Source organism: Protopterus annectens, chromosome 6.part0, assembly GCF_019279795.1.
Source record: "Protopterus annectens isolate FY-2018-M chromosome 6.part0, PAN1.0, whole genome shotgun sequence".
Taxonomy (NCBI): domain Eukaryota; kingdom Metazoa; phylum Chordata; order Ceratodontiformes; family Protopteridae; genus Protopterus; species Protopterus annectens.
In genome coordinates, this window is record NC_056737.1 from 1,742,679,291 (window position 1) to 1,742,705,490 (window position 26,200).

Genomic DNA, 26,200 nt, shown 5'->3' on the forward strand with positions numbered 1-26,200 from the left:
ACCGAATGCTGACATTATCGAAAATCCCGGAACTCGAAACTGCAATTGTCGGGGGCAGCTCCCCCCTCACCCCCCGCTAAATATATATTCCAACTCTGAGATTGCATTACAGTGAAGAAAGGGCAAATATTCCCATCTTTACTGTACTGTGATCTCACAATTCCGGTTTCGGGTTCTGGAATTTTTGCTCATGTTAGTGTTTGGTAAGATAAACTTTCGTTTATCTAATATAGACCCGACAGGAGGAGGGCAGCACACCAGGCACCAGAGATCACGCCAATCAGCAAGTGGAGGACAGAGCTCTACACAACTGTGTCTGACTGTCCAACACTTAGTTTTAACTTTTTTTTAATTTAAGCCAAGATCAAGCCCAAGTAGAAGCAGCATGTGCTTTCTGCAGTGCAGTGCAGCAGAGCAGAGTCAAGTCTGCTTCTGCCCAGCATCTGCACACCAGGAATCAGGAAGGAGGATGAGAAAATTTATCCCTGGAAGCAGTGGAAGCTGCACCACTTCTGGCTCCAGTAGGTAAAAGAATAAAAAAAATAAAAAGCAACCATGTATAGAACTATAGATTCAATCAGCAATCAGCATAATTCTGAATTCATTGTGAAATTCAATCCTCCTAACTTAAGATTTGATTTCAGTCATCCATGGTATTAGTATGGTGCCAAGCGACTTCACAATTCCATTGTTATTTTATCTCATCATATTTTTTTTTGGTTCTTGGAGCTGTGGAAGGTAAGAAATGTTTTAGTTTAGTCTACTTTCTTGAAGTTTGCCATACCTGGAAAAGGGACATGAATATGGTCTTTGGAGATGGAATGGGGTCACACAGACTTATTTGTTTGCTAGTTGCAGTATAAACAACTGCTTGTAATTGGATTATTGGGGGGTGGGGGCATCCAGACGTGGATGGCCATGGTAGTATTGAATAAAATATTTCAGAATTTATTGTTTTATAGTTGGTAAGTGACCATGTGATTTTAATTGTAGTATCTGGGGTCATATTTTTATGTCAACAGGTTCAAACAGCTACTGACATAGGTGGAGGGAAGAGAAGATACTGCATTTTTTTAAAAATAGTGTGATGATGATTTTGATATACATATTAAATATATCAGTTGTTTGGTAGCGATAAATTTCACTGGTAAGCAATTCAGTCCTGTACCATTATAAAGCGTGTGCACTACCTGATGTGGAATGACCAGCTTTTTGTGTCTCTCAAGAGTGAACGAGTAATGCTTTTGCACCTTGTGTCTGATTTGACAGGACTTGTTTTCATTCATTCCTGCAGTTCAGCACCTTTCAGCTCCAAGCAGGGAGTCAGCACCCCGGGCCTTGTTAATACACTGTTAAGAGCTAGTGAATGCATTAATACACTGTTAAGAGCTAGTCAGTGCATTTATTCACATGACTTTACTGCTCAAAATAAAAAGTGGTGTACTGTGACAATGGCAGGGTCATGCTTTTCAGCCTTTGGTTTAACAATGTGGTATTGCATGTGTTAAATGTGGGACATTATCTTGTGTCTCTTGTGTTCAAGTCTAAATACTTATTTTTATACCATTATCTTACGTTTGTCGCTTTTGTAATGGGAGCTTTTTCTCCCGGTTCCACTCTTGAATTGTACCCAGTAGGTCTAACTCAATTAATGAAATGTAAGTAAAATTGAACCTGCTTGGCAGCTTTAGTGAGGAGGAGCGTGCTGCGTGGCTTAATATTTTATGTTACTTTGATTCTTACTTAATCTTATCACTGAATGTGTGACAACCCCTTTATTTTTTATTGTTACTTAACTAGCTGGATGGGCTGTCCAGGGGAGCACTTCAGTCACAAAAAGGGTACCTTGAAATGTAAAATACGTTTGTTGTATTTTGATGTACAGTATGGAATTACCCCTCAAAATTCAGTAACATTCGAAAAGTGTGGGTATTTTTGTTGGGAATGGATGTTAAGGTAATGCAATACATTTCATGTGATTACCACTTGCTTCTCAAAGTACATGAGAATGTAAATTATTAAAATATCACTTAAGAATATTTGTTAATTACTAATTTTCAGTTAAGTGAATGTGCTCACTGTCTATTATTTGCAAAATTGACTTTTTTTTTACATCATATTTCTTTTCCAGTGTCATTCATTCTTTCCTACTAAGAATAGGGATAGTGATGGGCTGAAATAGCAGCAGTACTAAATCATTAATATTTCATCTTGCCTCCTACACATAGACTTTTTCCAAGAAGTGTATATGATCTAGCTATAGTAGCTGGAATTCCTATCCACATTTTTTTTTAAATCTCTGAATATAAATCATTCTTTATTCCCTGCCTCCTTAAGTGATTTTATTGCCTTGTGGCTGAACTGGATCCAAACGGTTCATTGCAGTGGTTAATAACTACAAAACTTGCTGTAGTATTAGGCTGCTGCTCCAGTGTGCTAGGGATTGATGTCTTGTGAGATAAAATGATAGTTTTCTACTTTATGTCAAGCAAAGTTCTTCATTAGCATTCTTCAAGAAAAATCTTGATGAGTAGATGGGAAATAGGAAATACACCCCGGGGATCACTTCTGTGTCTCTGCTTGACAGTGGCACAGGAAAATAACTTTCTTGGGTGGCATAAGCCAGGAAATTTGTTGGCTAGGCTTACGTAGGCCCTTGGGCTGATAGCCTAGTACCTACCTATGAACCTATTAAGTTACAACAGTCTGAATAGATAAGCCTGTTAGACACACATGATCCTAGGTGTGAGTGTATGCCTTCTGTGGAAGGTTGGGCACTGGGCTGGTAACTCAACACCATAAAACTCCACTGCCAATCATTCTACAGACTGTTGTTCCACTGTGGTGACCCCTAACAAGAAAAGCCAAAAGAAGAAGAAAAAATGGGATTATTAATTGTCAGTAGCCTGATGGTTACTGGAGATTGGGAAAGGGATTTTTTTTCCAGATGCACCAGAGCCAGCTAGATCAAGTTCCATTTTCCTGCTGCCTTTCTGCTTGTGTATTCTAGTCTGGACTAGTTACATTACAAGTTGCACTGTGTCATGAGATCTTCCTGTTTCACTCTGTATATACTTCCTTATGAGTGCTTTGGGCTAATGTGTGATTTCTGAAGATTAAATGTCTGAAATAAAATGCACTGGAAAAGGAGACCCCTTTGAACTGAGCACTTCCATTCTCTTGAGTAGCCAAACCCTTATTCAGAGTAATTTCTGAAGGCTATTATTTATATAACACATGCAGTACCAACAGGCTCCATTAGCTATGACCAGAGTCCATTCCAGCCATTCACTTAGGAGCTGGTATGGGACAGAGAAAAACAAAAAAAAAGTGTTTAGTCTGTCTAGGTAGTTAAGTAGCTAAAGGAACTTAATCCCTTGATATTTTTAAGTTAAAAAAATGTTACGGTCTTTCTAACTGGGTTAGCTTCTGGGAAAGTAATTATCAAGTGGTGCATTGTATTTGATGAAAAAAGAAAAGAGGGGGTGGGATCAGGACATCCCAAGGGTATAGCTTTATTAACAAACCAGTAAAAGTAAAAGGATTTCCTCACTATAATTGATAAATAATGATCAAATGACAGTCCATTCCTGATGAAGGTACCTAGATCTTTAATATCAGTATTTCTCTTGATTGGGTTCCTGCTCACATGGTAACCAGTATGGTAGACTTGTTTTTCTAAGTCAGCTTCATTCTACTTTTTGCTGTTAAGCTTGAAGCCATGGTTGGTACACCAGATATTGGTTCTAAGTTGGGTGCTGTTATCTGCTTTCACATCAGAGAAGTAGATACCGAAGTGGTGGGGACCCTGGAAACAGCCCTGTGGGACAACACTAATGACAAGCCTTTTAGATGAGAATAAGCCACCAACATTTATTTTGTGTGTGTGTCTGTTCAAACAGATAGTTGATCTGCCACCCACCAGGTGAAATAGGGATTCGTGTTTAGACTAGTTAGCCTATCTCTCAACCATACCAAATTCCTCGGTATTTACCGGTTCTGAGGGTAAAATAAAGTTAGTCTGTCAATAATGTCAGTACTGGGAATGGATACTTCTCTTCTCAGTGCAAGAAATCTGGACAAAGACAGAAAGAATGGTGGGAGAAGGCCCCAAAATAGGGACATAATTTAAATGTTGCTCCTATGAACTTAGAAAGTTGCTAGAATAACAGGTTTTTGCATAATTATATATTTTCTGAAGGATATAAAGTCTGAAACTCAAATTTGTGTTATTATTTAGTGACTTCAATCTTCAGTGATTTGTCAGAAAACCACAAATTTTATCAGGAATAGACTAAAAATATGAGGCAAAAATCTGATATTCAGCGAAAATATTTAATATTAGTGTAGTAGAAGCAGTTAATTTTATTTTTATAAAAGAAAATTGTATTTTAGTTTTGCACAAGTTCAAAGTTTGATACATGTCCAAATGTTAATATAAATAAAACACTATTGTTCTGGTTATATTATTGTGTTTAATATTTTGTCTGTTGCTCAATTTGCGTTTGAATGTTGGTATCTCACAATTCATTTGTAGTGGGTGGGGTTTCATAATTACATATGCAGATTTTATGTTAACCAGGGTACAGATTTTTGGCCAGTTGTACCTACTTTTCATGGGGCTTTGTCTAGATTTTTGATGTTTCAGGGTTGAGAGGTATGAAAGGCAACCGTTTTGCTAGGCAAACTGATGGTGAGGAGACTTGTTTATGTTGGGACGATTATACAAATGCTATTTCTTCAGGATATATCTGTACAGAGGAGTATTGAACTTCAGAAGGTATGTTTCCATTTTGTCAGCTACATAGTGTATATGCTGGAATGGTTTCGCTTCAAAACATCGAAAACTCATAACATATAATTTCAAAACAGAAAGACCATAAGATCAAAAATTCAAAACATCTAAAACTCATAACATCGAATTTCACAACATCGAAAATGTATAAAATTGAGTAGTGTATCATTGAACATGTAAATGTTATAATTTACTCTGTTAATCTGTATATAGTGTTTATTATGCCACATTGTACATGTTTTTAGGCCATACAGGTAAGTGATTTAGACATTATGTGTACATTCTTTATGGTGATCGCGATACAGTGGGGTTAGGAAATTAACTTTTTCCCACTGTAGTGCGATCTTGGAGTTGGTAAATTTAATTTATGGGAGGTGTAGGGGCTGAGCCCCCCACTTGGGGGGTGCAATGGGGCTTGCCCCCCTGCAGAAATGTAGTAAAAAGTGTGTTTGTTCATTTGGTGTTGATATAGGTGGAGGGGATATTATTTATATTTGCTGTATAGTTTTCAATGGTGTGAGATTCAATGTTATGAGTTTTTAGATGTTTTGAATTTTCGATCTTACGGTCTTGCTATTTTGAAATTAGATGTTATGAGTTTTCAATGTTTTGAAGTAGAACCGCTGGAATGTATTTAAGAAAAATCTGAAGCAAAGACCTTTTCACTATTATCTGTATGCATTAGTTAGACATGTACTAATGGCATGGGCATATTTGTCAAGCCATTTCAGAGGTATACATGATTGCCAATACACGACAATGGAATACTGCGTGATAAATATGTATAAATGTTTCAGGGACAGTTCGTTGAATGGCAGTTTCAGCATTTCTAAGATGGTTTGTTAGTAAAACGTGTCATTTTCCTGTTGTTTTGTTGGGGTAAGCAAAGGTAAGTTACTGTCATGGCACAAACAAGGATATGTTTCTCGTTTACTCTCCTTGTTTTGCATCCTGCCTGTTGTTTGTGTTTCACATCTGTAGTTTGTTGTATGTTTATCCAGGGGATAATACTGAGTGGATACCTTTTCTGTTTTATCTGGAAATAATTATTTTGTAGCTATGTGATACTTGTGTATATTATCCTTCTATTGTCTTTTAGGACACCTAGGAGTATGCCACCCAGGTGTGTCAATCCTCGGAGACCCACTTTCAATAATACTGAGAGCCCGTTGACAGTAGATGCCTTCAGGCAGCATGGTGCTTTTCTGCTGGAAAGGGGATGGGGAGATATGACATGTAGGATCCAAATTTGGCAACAGATAGTTGATGAGGTGAATGCTGTGGGTGGCCACAGCTGGAAATATGAGCAGGTGCACCACAGGGCCACTGACATGATCACATCTGCATGGAGGAGTGAAGCTGTACTGGGCTGTGACCAGATGGTTACTGGGGAGGTCCTGCTAGGGAACCACCAGCAACACCCAATGAAGAGTTCCTGGCCAATATCAGGGATCCAGACAGCTTTCAGGAGAATGCAGTACAGCATGTCCTGGATGTCGAAGCAACAGTTTTGGAGACAGCAAGCATGTTACAGGAGGAGCTTCTAGGTATGCTTTGGTATTTCAGTAGCTGAATACTGTTGTGTAGTAAAACAATTAAAATCAATAAGTTACTTCTGTGTCACATGTATTTTTTTTTTTTTTGTTTAGAGGGGGGATTGAAGATTGCAACAGTTATTAGCATAGGTTGGAGTCGACAGCCACACTCCTGTTGAAAGTATAGGTAATGGACATATAAAGGGGCAAAATTAATACCCATGTGTTACTGTTAATTGTGATGATGTTGCCCTTACCTCTTAATTAACTTCTTCCAGGACCATCTAGATTGCAAAAGAGATTCTCATCTGCAGATGGTAAGCCACACATTTTTATGTCAGTACTATTGATCAATTTAAAGAGATATTTTAGTGTGTGCTATTGATGTCAGGCCTGTTGTGTGTATTGCTGTACTGTTTGTAATGGTGGCACCACTGTTTTTTTGTTAGCATATATTGCACCATAGTAGTGTAGGCATTATTTTTTCCTGTGTTTGTTGCTTTTTATCACAGGTGATCATGACAGTGGGAGTGTGGGCCTTGTGCCACCTGATGTCAGTGTATCACCAGACTCTGATGATGATGGTGGCCAAACTGAGGCACACACAGGGGGGTACAGATGTTGTATCTGATACTGAGCTTGACATACAGCTAGCCCCTGCAATTCCATTGGCACGTCCAGTAGGCCTGTGCCTACCCATTTCAGTGAGCCCTCAGATATTGGACAGGTGGTGGGCAAGGTCATTGATCAGGAAAGTATGGCTACTGTGGCTTCAGTACTTGTTGAGTTTGGCCATCGGCAAAGTGTGTGTGAGGTGCCATGCAGGAGGGCTGATAGGGGTGCTCAGAGGTTGGCTGCTGTCCCTCCTCCATCAATGTGTGTTTAGGGCTATCATGGAGGCATAAGCACATTCCTGTAGGAGCTCCAGACAAATGCTCAGGGTTGTAGATGTGGCTCAGGCTGACATGCATGACTGCCTCTACTGTGTTGCCAGTGCAATGGATGAAGTGCATGGCACATTGGTACGAGGGGTGTCTGTGATGGAATAAGGGTTGTCTGTCATGGAGTGAGCATTGTCTGTGATGGAACATCTGCTGGGAGGGGAATGGCATCCTTGTTGGCAAAAGTCAGCCACCTCATCTGCTGTCAGCCAACGTGGCTCTACCCAATCACATTCCCATAGTGGCAGCACTTCCACTGCTTAGTCTATGAGTGTGCTGTCCACACCCAGATGTTGCAGGCCATGGGATCATGGTCCTAGGCATCCCTGTAAAGGGAGCTCATCCAGCAGACACCAGTGACGTTCAGGTGGCAGCAGTGCATCTGACCATGGGTGCGGACATGCCAGTGCATCTCCTGGCAGAGCCAGTTCTCTTGGTCAGGGACAACAACAATGAACTGCCACCACTACCATGCACAGCTCACACCTGTCTGACATTCCAAGATGTAGAGCCAGCACAGAGATTGGCTGTGTTCATGCAGACACTCACACATTAATTTCACCTGGAGGACCCATACATACAAACACATAACAGTTACTCATTTTGTCTCACTGGCCATTTGTTGGTTTGTCCAAATGTCTGCCTGCTTCTCTTTCTTGCTTACACACACTCACTGACCCTTTTGTGGCAGCCTAGGCTTCCTGGCCTCCCACACAATACCCTGTGCAAGTGATGATAACTGTGCCATATCCCTGTTTTCTATCTTTTAGATTCAGGGATGCATAACTTTGTGTCTGATGCTCAGGGTGCATAGCTAACTTACTTTTTAGTATATCTGCATTTGTGGTATTGAACGGGTAATTGTACATTTGACTTATGTTGGCCTTGGAAAGTTATAGAGTTGATAGCATCAACATTTTCCAAATTTATAGTGAATGATCTTGTGAGGGTTGTGAAGTCAGAAACTGAAATGTGTATAATTACTTTCTAACCTCTGTCTTTATTGATTTCCCAGTACAACTGTATGTTGCTAAACTGAGGGCATGCAGTGACCATCAGAATTCTGAGAGGTATGACTGTGTGAATCTTTGATGCCTGAAGCCTACTACTTAGTACTGGGCACATATAAGTCAAATACGTCTCTGCTGTCAAATTTTAAGGTCATTTCTCTACAAATCTCCAACCTTTTACTTGCTTACTGTACTAAGTAATGAAATACAAGGATATGCCGCACATTCATATTCTTAAACAATACAGTCCAAGTTCAGGACTTACCTTGTAAATGCAGCAGTTGCCACAGTTTTAGTTCAGGGAAGACTCTGTCTAGTCTAAGCAGTACACAGCCACTACATGGGGAGGTAAGGGTTATTTGAGTTGTCTGGCCTCAATGTTGTTATATGTATGTGAGCAGGAGGAAGATTTTAGGCCCCTTGGTGTTGAGTGAGTGTGCTATGCACTGTCTCTTAACCAGTGCAAGGGCGTACTGAGCACACCTATGTCTGCCTACACCCACAGCAGCTTGTGGTTCCCCTCTGACTCCTCATTTGCCTGTGGCTGTGGTGACCTTTGCATTAGTGGTGGGATGTGTGCCCCTTCCTCTTGTTGATCCTGCTGAAGCTGTTTCCTCAGGATTATGTTGTGTAGCATGGCCAGTACTGTGAATATTTCTGTGCATGTCCGTGGATTGTACTGCAGGGCTTCCCAAGATATAATTAGGCACCAGAACTGTGACTTCAGAAGCCCAAATGCACACTCTCTGATATTTCTAGTTTGAGAGTGGCTCTCATTACGGCGTTCTTCTTTGGGTTTGTGTGCATTTCTGATGGGTGTCATCAGCCAAGGTTCCAGTGCATAGTTGGCATCCCCCAGTAAAAGACCTTGTGGGATATCACCCCTGCCAAACATCTGGTACAGTTGGGAGGTGTGCCAGATATGTGAGTTGTGGTAACTGCCTGGGTTGCCAACACACACTTTCAAGATGATTCCCTTGGCATTTCACATGACTTGGCAGTTGATAGAGCAGAAGCTCTTTCTGTTTATGTAGAGCCTTCCCTGTTTCGTGGGTAGTGCCTTCATTTCTATATGTGTGCAATCTATGGCACCCAGTACTTCAGGGTATTGTGCTACATGGTAGAATTCCTGCATATTTCTGGCCCTCTCATCAGAACTTCGGGGAAAATATATGTGGTCACTGGCATTTTGTAGCAGAGCATTCAAGAATTGGTTGAGTATCCTGGATGCTGATGCATGTGACACTCCAGGTGCAACAAACACTAGGTAAGACTGCAATCCAAATTGTAGCTTGCTACAGATCCCCCACCATACCCCAAGATTCTCACTACACCTTTTTAAACAGACTTTACAATATTAAGATAGAACCAATCACCCTAATACTGGGTGATTTTAACTACCCTGCCATTAACTGGGAAAACTACTCATGTACCAACACCTTTGCCCAACGGTTCTTGGAATTCATAAATTCCAACGCCCTGGATCAACTAATCCATAGTCCCACCAGGGGCTCCAGTATCCTAGACCTGGTCATTACCAACATGGGAAATCAATGCTCACACCTATGGTCACCCCCTTGTTAGTCAGGTCTGACCATAAGCTAATCACCCTTAACATCCACCCCCCCCAGTAAGGAAAACCTCCATAAAAAACTTCTCCAAAGCCAACTTCATGCTACTCAAGTCAGATGTGACAAACTTCATGACACCCATGCAGATGGGAACTGAAAGTTCAACTGCTGAGTCCTACACTAAGGCACTGTATGAGCACATCCACTCATGCATGAATTGTGCCATCCCAAATAGAACCAAGATGCTCTCATCCAAAAAAAGGAAGCCAATCTGGTGGTTCCCTGCCATAAACAAACTTTGCAGCAAAAAGAAGAAACTGTTGCAGAAAAGAGGAAAATCCCAGGATGCAAAAAACTCCCTTACCAGCCTCAGTAAGAAACTGAGATCCCTCATAAAATCCTCCAAAGCTAGTTACGAAAAAAAAATTGCCAAATATTCCAAAGACAACCACAAGGCATTATATAACTATGTCAAGAATCTAAATGGCAATGCTCAGATCTGCTCTGAGCTAAAACAGAATGGCATTAAATATACTGATCCCAAGGATATTGCCAATATCCTGGCAAATCGATTCAGTTCCAACTTCACCCCCCTCTCAGCCCCTAAAGGGCCCATCTCAATACCGGAAGATTGCCAAATTCTGGTAATAACGGCCACACAGGTAAAAAATGCACTCTCCAAAGCTAAGAATACAGCATCCATGGGACCAGATGACATCCCGGGCTGTGTACTACATGAACTACAATATGAACCGGCACCTCACCTAAGTGTCATGTTTAATCATAGCCTCACCTCAGGTTTCATGCCCACTGAGTGGCACAGAGCTACAGTTATCCCACTCCACAAGGGGGGATCCACCTTGGATCCTGGAAACTACAGTCCCATCAGTCTGCCGAGCCTTATCTGTGAGGCCATGGAGCGTATTATCATGAAACTTATGAAGAAAGACACTGGCAACCTTCAAACACTGGACCCCACCCAGTTTGGGTTTGTGAAGGGCCAATCTTGTCTCCTGAACCTGATTGACTTCTTCGAATCAGTCTCCAGAGTCATGGACAAGGGTAAGGTGGTCCACACAGCCTATCTAGACCTTGCCAAGGCCTTTGACACCATCCCTCACTCTGGAATCATAGATAAACTTACTAAGCTGGGCATTAATCCCTACATCACTCAATGGGTTGCTAACTGGCTTACTGATAGAACCCACACTGTAAATGTAGCCAACTCCAAATCCAGCTCCAGACAAGTGACAAGTGGAGTACCTCAGGGTTCAGTCCTGGGACCGCTCTTGTTTGGCATCTACTTCTCTGAAGTACAGGCCAACACTAAGGGACTCTGGATAACAAAGTTTGCAGATGACTGCAAACTGGGAGCCATTATTGAATCCCCAAATGATGTGGATAGTCTACAAAAGGGCCTTACAGAAACAGATGCTTGGTGCCAGAGCCATGGGCTCAAGCTCAATGCCAAGAAATGTATAGTTATCCCCTTTGGGAAAAAACATGTACCCATGAATTACCATATAGGTGGCAGTACACTAAACACTGAAAGTGTGATAAGAGACTTAGGGACACAGGTGGAAAGTGTTCTCACCTTTGATAACCACATCGCCACAACAGTCAGGAAATCCTTCTATGTGGCACACCTCATCACTAAGGGCTTTTCATCCAGAAAAAAGGAGGTCATTGTCCCACTGTACTCATCCCTCATTAGACCCATCATAGAATACAATGCCCCATTTGGTATGTACCTCTGTAGACATCTGCAACAACTGGAAAGGCCACAGAAATACCTCACTAAAAGAATCACAGGCCTAAAGCAGATGCCCTACGCTGACCGCCTTAAAAAACTCAAGCTATACTCTGTCGCATATCGTCTACTCAGAAGCGATCTCTGCTTAACATACAAGGCCATGTCAAACCCAGAGCTGTTGGGCATGCTACACTTAAAGAAATCCCAATCCCTCAGAGCCACATGCTCCAGGGATCTAAACCTTGTCATCACAATAAACAAAACATGCTGGAGGGATAGGTTCCTGACCCAGAGACTACCCATACTCTGGAATAGATTGCCCAGACATGTCAAGCAGAGTGCCTCTTTGGCCCTCTTCAAAAGGAACCTTGATGATTGGATGGGAGAAAGGAAATTCACCCCGGGGATCACGTCAGTCACCCTGCTAGACAGGGGTCCAGGGAAGTACATAGTGTGGGAAGAAATAACCAGGGAATTGTTACGGCTAGGCTTGTATAGGCCCTAGGGCTGAAAGCCTAGTACCAGCCTATGACCCCAGCCTGTCCCCTATTGGTCTCTGAAAGGTACCTGTAGCTAGGATTCTAAGGGCTACACATACCTTTGTCTCCACTGGGATGAGTTCTGCTTGGTTGGCTCTGGCTCTGAGTTGAGAACGGCAGAAGTTGCAGAGTTCCTATATTGTGTCCCTGTCCACTCTGTAGAACTTTAACTTTTTACAACCTACATGATGTGAAAATTGTAAATGGGGCCTGAAAACTTTTCTCCATCTTGGCCCAGGCCTATTAGCAGCAACAGCAGCATTGGTTTCAGCATGTAGCACATACAAATAATTTAAAGCAGCATATCCATGTAAACTTCCTTCTGTGGCTGTATTCCAAAAGTTTTGGAATTTGCAGGAAAAAACAGCATATAATCTACATGGATGCTTTATAGCTTGTTGAATAGCTCCACAGTGTTGGATTGTTTGACTAGCATGCAGTTTGGATGCATATGTTGTAATTAGCATGCCACAGTGTTTACCTTGCTTGCACAGGGGTGTGCGCTTCTACACAGTGCTTACTGAATTTGAATTTCATTGCTACCATGTGCGCATCACCATAGAAAATGACCGTGTAGAGTTTATTGAATCCCCCCAATTAATTTTTGTTAACTCTATTAGTCCAAATAATTCAGATGCTGTTTAACAAAAAGAAATGGTTAGGCAGATGCATTTCTCCAGATGCAGCTTGACCAAAATCATAACACAACTTGTGAGGAAACACATGTAGTTTAACAATTTTTTCCAGGTTGTGGAATAACATTTTAATTTAATTTTGGTTACATTGCCTTTTCCATCATATGTGAGTCAAAAGAGAGCCATGATAAGGACATATGCAGCTATATAGTTTAAATAATCTATTAATTTAAATGGACTATATATTTTTCATCTTTTAATATAAAAGAGATTTAGTATCATCTGTTTGACATTTGAGCTACATGGTCAGCTAAATAAATAAATAAATAAATGGGGGGAGGCAGACAGATTTTACTAGACAGCTTGACATGTATTACTGATAATGTCTCAAATTTAGCTGTGGCATTTCCTTTCAACCACATTTCTGGACAGTCTCCAGACCAGTGAACAAGAGAGCACATCTTCAATAAACGTTGCTGAACTTGCACAGAGCAGTATGTAAGCATCTGGCTGTGCACATTATCTTAAGTGCAAGACCCTTCTCCAATTCACTTTATTAAAAAGTTCTTCAGTTTCTGCTGTTACTGGACTTAATGAAGGAAGGTAATCCTTAATGACCCTTTCAAGTGCAGTCAGCTTTTTTTCATAAATCTGTTTGTTCCGAAGGATGCCTTTCAGCTTGGCTTAATTTATAGAGCTGCTGCACATGTTCTGTGTTGGCACTGCTGACTTACACTTCATTTTCAGATGTGTAAAATGCATCTGTGTCAAAGAACAAATAGTAAAAGAGTGTGCTTACAGGACTTGGAGGTTTGTCAAATAAAGTGAAGCTGTTTGTACTGCTGCAAGAAATTAATAATTTTAGAAAAATAATTGCAAATGGCATAGCATCCTTCCTTCCTCTTTGATTGCCAAATCAAAAAATATACCACAATGACAAATAAAGGATAATGATTCATTCAACCCAGCTGCATAATTATATCTGACAAAAGATTTAATGTCCTAATGGGAGTCTAATAACTGAATTATTTCACTGTCCTCTGCTTTGCCTGTTGCCATCATCCTATGTTGGTAATAAATTCTAACATTTAATGCGATCATGTTTTAGGCCACATACAATTTTAAAATTCACTTCTTGTGTTAGCAGTCAACTGTTTTACATTATTCATTTCTCACTTAAAACTCCAGTAGGACAGCCATTTGCATTTGCCTTTGCTCCTGGATAATAAATAGACTTGTTAGATCAGTACTACTACATTACTTTTATAAAGTGGAAAGTCTTTTCATACCACCCCTGTCTGATTTGAAGTTCTTGAAAACCATTAATCCTTGTTTGTAAAGCTATGTCATCAATCTCCCTTGGAGATGCTATAGTGCCTTCCCTCTGACGTGCGCATGCTTCCATATATGCACCCCATTTTAACATTTGAAGTGCTGTATATCATTACCTGACCGGGTAGAAATATTGATATTTCACTGTACTGGATGAAGATTTTGCAGTTTAGAGTAAAGGGAAAAGCTGGGTTTCTTGGTTTAAACACTTGTTCCTTTTTCCAAGGGTTGTGTGACACCTTTGAGGTAGAATGTGTCAGACTTCCCACAGTGGAGATTAAAAGAGGCAGTGCAGCCTACCCTCACAACTGATGATATTTACATGTTTGTGAATTTTTGTTACCTGATGTTGAGACTTCATGCAATTTTGTATTTTTTTACATTTATTTTATGATGTTTTGAGAAGGAACTTACTCGCACTAAACATTTTGGTATGAACTCGCCCAGATTCCCCTAAGAGGAGGCATGTGAATATAGTGGAATGTATTCCCCTTTTTTGTGTGGGTTTCCTCTGGGTACTCTGCTTTTTGTTTTCTTCATGCTCACAAAGTAAGCTATTATTTATGTATAAATATATATATATATATATATATATATATATATATATATATATATATATATATATATATATATATATATACAGAGGTTTGTGCCTTCAGCTGCATTGAGTGTCATTTCACTGAAAAATAACTCATTATGGCAAATTGACTGCAAATTTATTTCACGGAAAAGCCATTTTGCAGAAAAACAATTCATGGAAAATTATAGGCAATTCATTGCTGGTACGGTTTGCATTTCTGCTTTAACATTTCATTTGACCTTTCTTCTTTCCTCTGTAGTTGCATGACTGTGGAGATAGTACATTTAATGGGGGCACCACACGGGTATGCAGGGGACATCTTTTTTCAGGGTCATTTGCTGTATTTGAAAATTTCTATGAATTGTTTATTCTACAAAATTACTTTTCAGGAAATTTGCCATACCGTGTTCTCTTTCAGGGAAATGACATTTAATGAAAAGCCACACACACAAACATACACATGCACATCTGTATCTATATCTGTATAGAGAGAGAGATAGGTGTGTGTGTGTGTGTGGTGTGAGCACACACACACACAAATGTACATCGATAGAAATCTTTCACATATTACAAAGGAGATAGTATAACAGTAAGATGTAAAAGTGTGTGTGAGCGTGTGTGAGCGTGTGTGTGTGTGTGTGTCTGTGTGTGTGTGTGTGTGTGTGTGGTGTGAGCACTTGTTTATATATGTAAGATGTAAAAGTCTGTGTGTGTGTGTGTGTGTGTGTGTGTGTGTGTGTGTGTGTGTGTGTGTGTGTGTGTGTCAAGTGCAACCTGGACAACTGGAAGGGGAACAGGAAATTCATCCCTGGTTTGGAACCTATGTCTCTAATGGACACAGGCAACCTGTAAATAGTTCATCTGCTAGGCCCTAGCTTGTAAATGTTTCATCTCCCAAGCCCCTACTTACACTTATTAAGGGTATCAGAACTTGTCACAGATTTGGGATGCATGGCTAGGCTTAAAAAGACCCTTGTGGTTGTTAGCCTAGTAAACACCTATGAACTATATATATATATATATATATATATATATATATATATATATATATATATGTATATATATCAAAAAAGTCTCAAGGTAAGGTTCAACAAAACTACATCCACATTTTATCCACAAAGAATCAACAAAGACAGGTTAATACATTCAAACTAAGCAATTTCTTTCAAACCAAATGAAAGAACTTCATCAGACAATTACAAACCATGAAAAGCCAGTATAAATAATTCAAATAAAATGACATCACTTCCCCTAATGACCATTTAAAGACATATTATCCCCATTAATATCACATATACATTGCCATTAAGTAAATAAGTAAATGTTCACTACCTTTCATAAAATAAGTCACATATAATAACACAAAACCTGTGCTTTAAAAAGTTTTTTAACATAAAAGTTATCTTTCTAAAGCTTTTAAATGTAAAATACATTTCAGAGAACACTGGTCATTGAGGCCAGGGCTGGCAAAAGCATTAACTTTGAGCTGTCAATAAAGCTCACTCTCCTCTAAACGGAGGGGCCAAGGGTCACCTCTGATGTATTTGCTAAGATTATCTATTATTAAATAGTTGAAAAACTGCCCAGGGTTCTCAGAGATATGTTTAGCCAAAACGTTGTGATGTTAGCTTTCCAAATATTATTTTGGTGTTCGTATACACTCTGTTTAAAGAATCTCTCTGTTTTCCCAATATAGATCCCTGAGCAGCATTTGCATAGGGCAACGTACACAATACCACAATTGTATTCACCTCTAATCTGGTATGTTACATTATTCAGAGTAAAAGAATTAGCAGCCAACATAAATTTACAAAAATTGCATCTGCCACATTTGGTCATTCCCATGTTTAGTGGGTACGCTCTAGTGTTATTTTCAAACATATTCTTTAGGTTGTTTCCACTTTTAAAAATTAACCCAGGGCTAACACTAATTTTTTGTTGAATGAAACGATCATCCAACAAGATCCTCTAGTTTTTCAATAAGATGTCTCGTACAGACCCGGAATCCATAGAGAAAGTGGTAATAAATTTAAAGGTATGGTTATTACCAGTCCCATTTAACATGCATCCATCTGGTTCACTAACAATAACATCAGCCTGACCATTAACTGCCACCTCATTCAAGGGTAATTCCATTGTTGATTCCATGGTTTTATTCAGTAAAGGCTTGAACCAACCACTAGTTTTTTTTTCATAGACTTAATTTATAAGGACCTCTGTTAATGCTAGGGAGTAGCATCTCTTCAAAAACATATTTTTAAGTGTCTCACATTCGGACATGAATTTAGAGTCTAGTGTGGTCATCCTAGAGGCTCATACTATTTGACCCTTTATTACCGCTTTTTTCTGGTGAAATGTGTGGGAGCTATTAAAGTGTAATAGTGTATTGGAGTTTGTGAGTTTTCCAAAGATTTTAGCTATTTATCTCCCATTTATAAGGTCCTTTGATAATTTAACATCTAGGTAGGAGATAGTTTCAACCCTGAATTCAAATGTAAATTTGAGGAATGATGTAAATCCAGTGATGGTGTTGACAAAGTTTTCTGCGTCACCTAAGTCCCCCCAAAAAATGATGAATATGTCATTCAAAAATCTAGTGTACCAGAAAACTTTGTCTATATATAAGGGGTTCTTAAATAAGAATTCCCCCTCCCAATATCCCATTACACAATAGCTACACCTTTTTGTTGCAAAACATATTCACCATTAAAAATCAGCATGTTATTATGTAGAACAATTTCCAACAAATATTCGATCAGGTCCACTTCTGATGATAAGGCCCCTTTAAGGGAGAGAAATTCTCTAACACAACTGATGCCAAGGTCATGGGGGATCACTGTGTAAAGATCCTTGACATCAATAGTTAGGAAGTTGTAATTACCCTGAAAGTTTAAACTGTTTAAAGATTTTAGGAAATCCCATGAATCCCTACAAATTTGGGATTCACCACTCAGGAATTTATTAAGTTTTTGATCCATAAGCTTAGCACAATCATACATTATACAGTTCTTACCATCCACTATAGGTCGGAAAGGAGGATTGTGTAAGTCTTTGTGGATCTTGGGTAGGCCAAATATTACTGGTGTAAGGGGGGGTCAAAATATTATGATAATTCAAGGTTCCCATATCAATATGGTTGTCTATAAACAGATCATTAATTAAGGACCTAATCCTCTGGCAGCCACCATTGAATTCATTTAAAGAAATGTTTAAATAGGTGTCAGTATGTAACATCTCAAGCATTTTATTCCTATAATAAAACTCATTCATGAATATAAGACCACCACCTTTATCAGGTTTTAAAATACGAATGTTTTGTGTTTTCAATAAATCCAAGACATTCTTTTCACTGTCAGTTATATTAGGTACATATGTTCATGAGGGTCATTTACAAAGTAAGCTCCTAATGTCCAATTCACAAATTTTTCGAACAGTAATACTGTAGTGTTCAAGGGTAGATTATACACAGTAGAGACATGCAAGTCATCATTAATATGTGTTCTGACCTAAACGAAGTGTAAGATTTAACTTACATGTGAAAATTTTAAAGTCCAGCAATATTTTCGCCAAATATGCCCGTTTACTGGGCACAAATGTAAGTCCTTTTGCAAGCAGGTCAATGAGTTCATGAGGGGGGTCAAAGTTCATATAGGTGTATATTCGGAAATCGCCACTAGAATTAAGGTGTATCCGTAGGTGTTCATAGTAATTTAAAATAAAGCTGTTGTGGTTAATATGTTCTATCTTCTACGTTTGTTGTTTCTCTTCTGCTTCTGTGTGTTCCAAGAACCTCAATTCGGTTGTCTGCCATTCACCTTCACAGCTGTCTGAAAATCTTGATTAGATGAGCTATTGGAATTCTCCTGCCATTGCTGAAGGTGTTCACTACATCTGATAGGTCCACTCAAGTCATCTGACTCAGTTTCCTGAGTAACAGGGGCATTTTGGTTATTATTAATGACCTCAGGCATGTCATTATGATGATTCACTATATGTTGCCTTATCGCATTGGAAGGAGCCTTATAAATATTCAGTGTGGGTGGAGCAGGGTAGGCAACACCATTTTGGTAGTCTTTCCAATCTCATTCAAGTTTCTTCACCTTAATGGATTTAAGTTTGATAAGTGAGCCCTCTATGCTCTTAAAAATACGATCAAAGTCGTATTTATAGAGGCAAAAGTCTGCATCTTTTTTAATACAGATTTCTAAACACATTAATTCATCCTTTAGAGTCGTCATTGTGGCATTGTAGTCATTTATTAGTAAAAGCAGGAATTCACAGCCTTGATTGTCAAAAAAGCTGTGTAAGGTCTTTAAAAGATGGGGAATTGTGAACAAGCCTGATTGGGTAATGCCACTTCCGCAAACCCTTAGGGATCTGGTGTCTGCTGACACATTCCTGTGGATAGGAGACTTCCAATTGTAATTTTTTTCAGTTTAAATAGTTTAGAAGCAAAAGTTTCAAGTTGTTTACAATGTCTGCTCCTGTGTGAGCATTTAAGGTCTGAGTGCTTATAACTGAGGGATCAGCTATTAAATCCACAGGTTTGTTTAGGCACTCAAGTAAGGAAGGTAACATACCTTGAGTTGTAGGGCAATTAAAGCCATTTGCTGGGGAGATATGAGAGGGGCCAGCCACTGGCTGGTGCTGAGATATATGCAAGGATGACAAGGGCACAGCATCCATTACCTCTACCGACACAGTAGTGCCTTGCCTTGCATATGAAATGGTTGTAGGAGATGATATATTCAGCTGCTGAATATTCAGTCTTTTGGTTAAATCATCCACTTGTTTAGCCAAACGTTGAACAATAGATGTCAAATTTAAAACAGCATTCACTTCAGTTGTGGAGTTTGGATTCATAACAGCATCCACTTCAGTAATATTCTCCAATGAGAAAGACAACTGAGGAGTAAGAGGTGAACCACTTGCCATATTACTAACTCAAATAACAACAAATACTATAACTAATCAAAAAAGACTCAAGGCAAGGTTCAACAAAGGTACATCCACAGTTTATCCACAAAGAATCAACGAAGACAGGTTCATAAATTCAAAGTAAGCTCTCTCGTTCAAACCAAATGAAAGAACTTCATCAGACAATTACAAACCATGAAAGGCCAGTATAAATAATTCAAATAAAATGACATCACTTCCCCTAATGACCATTTAAAGACATATTATCCCCATTAATACCACATATACATTGCTATTAAGTCTTCTTCTTCTTCTTCTTTCGGCATTCTTCTGATCACCTGTCCGCCGATTGAAGATCACCTGTTTCTTGAATGGCAGTGGTGAGTAGCCCGCCAACCTTCCGCCCACAGCAGCCAGCCCACCACACAACACCACTTACTACCTCACGCCAATTCCACCTACAGCATGTTTCCACAGCATGTCTTTGGATGCTTTGGGATGGCGGGCACCGGAGGGAACCCCACGCCACCACAGACATGACACAGAAGGCTAGGGCACCCCCCAGCGACGATCGGGATCGAACCGGAGAACCTCTTGCTGTGAGGCGGCAATGCTAACCACTGCACCACCGTGGCCGCCCATACATTGCTATTAAGTAAATAAGTAAATTTTCACTGCCTTTCATACATAATAATAACACAAAGCCTGAGCTTTAAAAATGTTTTTAACATAAAAGTTATCTTTCTAAAGCTTTTAAACGTAAAATACATTTCCGAGAACACTGGTCATTGAGGCCAAGGCTGACAAAAGCATTAACTTTGAGCTGCCAGTAAAGCTCCCACTCCTCTAAATGGAGAGGCCAAGGGCCACCTCTGATGTTCTTGCTAACATTATCTCTTTTATATCTATCTCTGTCTCTCTCTCTCTCTCTCTCTCTATATATATATATATATATATATATATATATATATATATACATATATATAGGTTTACCTTTACAATGAAGAAAGAAGGTTCAGCGAAAATGAGAATGTCGAATGTACGTTGGCTGAGTCCTGGATTGTCAATCTTCAAATCTCTGAGTGTCCTGTGCAGTGAATGCCATTGTTCATTTGCAAATACATAGTCAAAGTAATGAAGAGAGACTGCGGTACAGTGTGGATCTGGAAATTAATCCTTTTCCTCACTGTAGTGCAATCTTGGAGTTGGAATATACATTTTGCAAGGGTGCCCTCACAGGGGGGTGCAAGAGGGCTTGCCCTCCACTGCAAATATGTGAGTTGTAGCATTGTGCAGTACTGAACTGCATATGTTCGTACTGCTGAAATGGCAGGCAGGTGAAAAAGCATATCAGAAAACGCAGAATTTGCATTCGGATGTTCTATTTCAGACTTTTTAACTTAATTAATATGCATGACATCGCACATGTCAATCAACCACATAAACGCATTATATATTTTAATCTCGACCAATTCATGGTAAACTATATATATATACATACATATACATACATATGTATATACATATTTTACATCACTACAGTCTATTTTAGGTAATAAATGTACCAACTAGGAAAGTAAAATTTTAGATTCATTTCTGGCTACTAAACCAGAATCAGTGAATGACATAGTCTTGGAAGAGACACTCACTTTCAGTCACCTTAGCCTTGACTGACATTTCTAGATCTTATCCCACCACTTACGATATATAACATTCCAGAGTTATATACATTTACCCATTATAGGAAAGTTTGTGAAAAGCTTGATCACAGAATGAATATAGGGTGCATGTGGAAAAGAGTGACTAACATGTCTATTAAGAGACTACTTAATATACTGTAATTATTTGTGTTTTCTAAGGTTATGCCTGTGAAAAATTTTAATCTTATCTGCTTGGATAGCAGTAAAATATATATACAAGGTTCATGCATAAAATATCATGTATAATTTGCTAGACAAATTAAATAATCGGTAGCTGCTGAACTGGATCACAAACTGGTTAAAGCATTGCAGTTTAACTCACAGGATTAAGGCTATAAGCTATTAATTACTTTTATTTTGTAGTCAAAAGTTTGTTTCCCTCAGCCTCCATTTACTTACTCTGTGACTCTGAGTAACTCACTTAGCAAGATAATACTCTTGGGTCATTCCTGAAAAGAGGCTTGTACCCATTAGGCTTAGCCAGTTAACAAATCAGTAAGATATAATTAAAAAGAAAAAAATACATGCATAAATAATTACATATAAAGTGTCTGTCTTGTTGTAGGAAATATGCAGATAACTATTTGAAATATTAGAACCCACTTCAGAGAGTACGGAGACAGAATGGCCAAAAAAATGGGTCTACGTCAGAAACCTGAAAAACCAAAAGACTGAAAATTCACAATACTGAATGACGGAATTTGCCCCTTCTCCACTGTTGTGCGATCTTGGAGTTGGTATATATAGTTGGCAGGAGGTTGCAGCCCCCCACATGGGGAATGGAGGGGGCTTTGTGTTCGGTATTTTTAATTTTCAGTCCTTTGGGATTCAGTCTTCTGAAGTAGACCCCAAAAAACAGACTTTTATATATTAATTCTCAGATGGCCATTTCTCAGAATATTCCCTTTTCTCTCAGAGTTGGTATATATCTGTTTGGGGTATGTGGGGGTTGCCCCCCACATCAAGGTATAGAGGTGGGCTTGTCCCCTGCAAAAAACAAGTTTAAAGGAGAAAACCAATGTTCAACATTCACTTTGGTCCTACATTTTTTTTGATGTGTCAGCACTCAGTTAGAGTTAGACATTACAGTAGGGAGCCAATATGTTTGTTAGCAAATATGCAGATGATATCTGATACATTAAAGTACTGCGGGACTCTACAGTCATACTGAGACAAATGACTTTCTTTTTGTATAAATGAGGAATATTTCTACCATTTTGTCATTTTTTTATATTTAACAAAACAGTACTCATCTTCTTCTTCTTTCGGCTTTTCCCGGTTAGGGGTCGCCACAGCGGATCATTTTTCCGCTCATGATTGGCGGTGGAGTTTTACGGTGTCGAGTTGCCAGCCCAGTGCCCAACCTTCCACAGAAGACACACAGACATCACACACACACACCTAGGGCCAATTTAGAGTGTCCAATCCACCTACTGCATGTCTTTGGGATGTGGGAGGAAACCGGAGCACCTGCGACCACAGGGAGGGAATGCAGACTCCGCACAGAAGGCACCCCAGCCGAGAATCGAACCGGAGAACCTCTTGCTGTGTCTGTCTCCTGTCAGTAACACTTCTTAACCAAAGGGTCAACAAAAAATGAAAACAATGGCTTAAACATTACAGATAAAATTTACCCCAAAAGATATAAACTTCAACATCATTACTAAATAAAAACAGCCTTAAGAAAGATTAGTATACAGCAGGTCACTTAGTGAGGGACAGCTAGAAGAAGAGTTGGATATACAGGCTTATGGTGAGTCTTTGTTAAAGAGTGCTGGGATGTAAGTAAGCTAAAACTATATTGACCTGAGGTAATGTTACAGCGCTTTATCTCTAGGAAGGAAGAAGAATTTTTGAATTCTTTGGCCTGGGCCTCAGCAACTCTTTTTTAATAGTTTGCCATACAGTCATCTCCAGGTATCTGTAAGGCCAAGAAGTCCCTTCCCTAGGGATAAAAACCTTCTTTAAGGGGAACTTTCACTGAAGACCTCCACTTAGAGGTTGTTTTCCCCCATGGGACCTATACTTTATCTTAGAATCAGTAATCTATCCCATTTTCTAGACTCCTCAGGTGACATAAAGCTCATGTGGTTGGAGTACATTTTTTTCTGGTAGCCATTGTATTGGCTAGAAAATATCCAAATTGAAGCCAGTAATCATGAAGCCCATTCCCCCAGGAAGAGTTTCACAAAGATAGGGTCATGGTGTGCTCCAACACAGCCTTCATACCAAAGCTGGCAACAGAGACTAAAAACCTGAAACAGATGATCCATATTCTGATCTTTTTCTCCAGCTACCAAAACACAGTAGAATACATATTGCACTGTATTGATGTGCATAGAGTTCTAAGATTCTGTTTAGTCAGGACAGAAGTTTTCAGGAAGTCAGACCAGCTCTTACTTTCCTTGGCCTACAGAGAAAAGTCTGCCATTTTCAATGATAACGCTTAACAACATGATTTCAGAATGCACCACGCACTGTTACTCAAAGGCCAGAAAAATTCCCTTTAAAATCTAAAGCTCATTATTCCAGGGTGGTTGCAACCTCAGCCTCCTTCCTCAAAAGTGCCTTGATTGATTACTTGTATAGCCACAACCATAACATTATATGCTAGACATAGCCTCTCAGGCATAGTCTTCCTTCATAGCTGCAATAATTAGGGACATGTTTCCCTAAGGAACTTCCCAGCAGGGAGCTGTTGGCTCAGTCTTAAATGTTGCCAAGGATATCCTCCTGTTACAAGATATGAAAGATATGTCTTACCATCGATAACAAGAGTGACATCCTCAGCAACACATCCCACTCAACCTTCATTATCATGTTGCCATCCAGCATCATAATGTCCCTGTCAACCTTGGCAGTCTAGAGTCTGCATCTGCATCCATTCCTCTTCTTTCTACTGCCCTGATTACTGGACCTACAGATACCTGATTACTGATAGTAGCCAGCAGCTCTGAAGTGGCAACTGGAGAGCAGTACCAGATCACATGACTGATTGAAGAGGAGTACTGTATCATAGGAGTCAAAGCAGCAGGAAAAAAATCTGAGGAAGTTCCATGCACTGAGCAGTTCCTGTGTCTTTGGTACTAAGTTCTGAATGTTGCTGAGTATGTCATATTTGTATAATTATTATTTCCTCACAAATAACCTGTGTCTTGTCACAAGCACACCTAGACTACAGGCTGCACAAAACCACATATATTCATATTCCTTTCCCTACGACAGAGTTACCACTTTGTTATGCTTTCCTATTCTGTTTAGGCTAAAATTACCCTCTCTTATGTAAAGACGCCTATACTACATCTGCTTTCTAATTCCTGAGGTTTGATTTCATAACATCTGTCCTCCTGCAATCCATATGTTCAACTTTCCTCATCATTTGAGATGCCTAAGATATTCAGTTTTATCACAAAACCCTTTAGCTCTCCCTGTTACAAACTTCACTGCACCACCAAAGTTATCTCACTCATGGAACTTGGCTACTGGAATAATTTGCCACATCCTGTTAGAAGTGAAATAAATGCCTTCAGAATCATTGTTTAGTTCACAAAATTTCTGAGCAAGCTTTTATCCTGTATCTGCTTTTAAGTCTGTGCTGACCCACTCTAATCATAAATCCACTCTTCTAATGCATTCCTAACTTAGCCGACTGTGTCACAGGGATAAACTTCAAGTGGTACTAGGATAAATGAACACTTGCATAGTCTGTAAAGTAACTACAGCACATTACTCAACTGTGACAATATGTATCCCATTATGCAAACATTATACATTACTGGGAGATAACTGTGATGTAATACAGCTAAGCTCTTTATGCTGCAATTAATAGATATATTCAAATAGACGTTTTATATTTTAATTACTATTAACCTGTTATGTGTAGTACCTTTTATCTTTGGTAGCTACCCACCATATTCCTGTATCTTAAAAAGATAATGTTAGCTTTTTAAGCAATAACCCATGGATGGGTGTGGGTAATGCTGGATTTACCCACGGTTGGTGTGGTTTGGTCTTGAGGGCGAAGCCCGATTGATCAAACAAAGGCAACTGTGGGTACATCCAGCATTGTCCACACCCAGCCGTGGGTTATTGCTATTATACAATGACATTATTTAAGAAAAAAAATACATACTTTTCTTAAATAATGTCATTGTATAATGACTCCGTGCTACCCATCCACAGGTACCTTGGGGCATTTTTGATGTACTGCACATGCGTAAGGGTCATGTTCCCACTCTTACACAGTACATCAGTGCTGTGCACAGGTAGGAACAGAGAAAGGAAGATCTCTGTTGCTTTTTACGTATCTCACTATGTTAAACGAGTTTAACATAGTGAGATGTCTTTAAATAAAGCAACCAAGAAAGGAAGATCTCTGTTGCTTTTTTTAAGTTATCTCGCTATGTTAAACTCATTTAACATAGCAATATTAAACCAACGGAGTTCTTCCTTTCTCCATTGCTAACTCTGGACAAGAAAAAAAATAATCAGGGGATATACTAACGGAAAAAGTCTGGGCGACCAGACATTTTTCTGTTAGTATATTCTCTGATTTATAACGGGCACGCTGGTTGGGCTAGCCAATCACCATGCTTGTTTTTGAATGTTTAGAGCCAGTCATTGTATAGTTATGTTTATACTTATGGTGATGTGTCTTAAAGTGCTCAAATATGGACTAGTATACCCAGACCAGTTAACAAATGTTAAACAGACTAACAAATCTTACAATTCTATGTTGGTAGGAATGGAAAAGCCAGGGAGGGGAAAAATAAGGAATTAATCTTTATGTGCATATGTGCAGCTGTGTGTATGTGTGTGTGTAATAAGGAAACAACTCAAATGTATGACAGCAGTTTTATGAGGTGTAATCTTTCTGTGATGCTAGTGTGCAG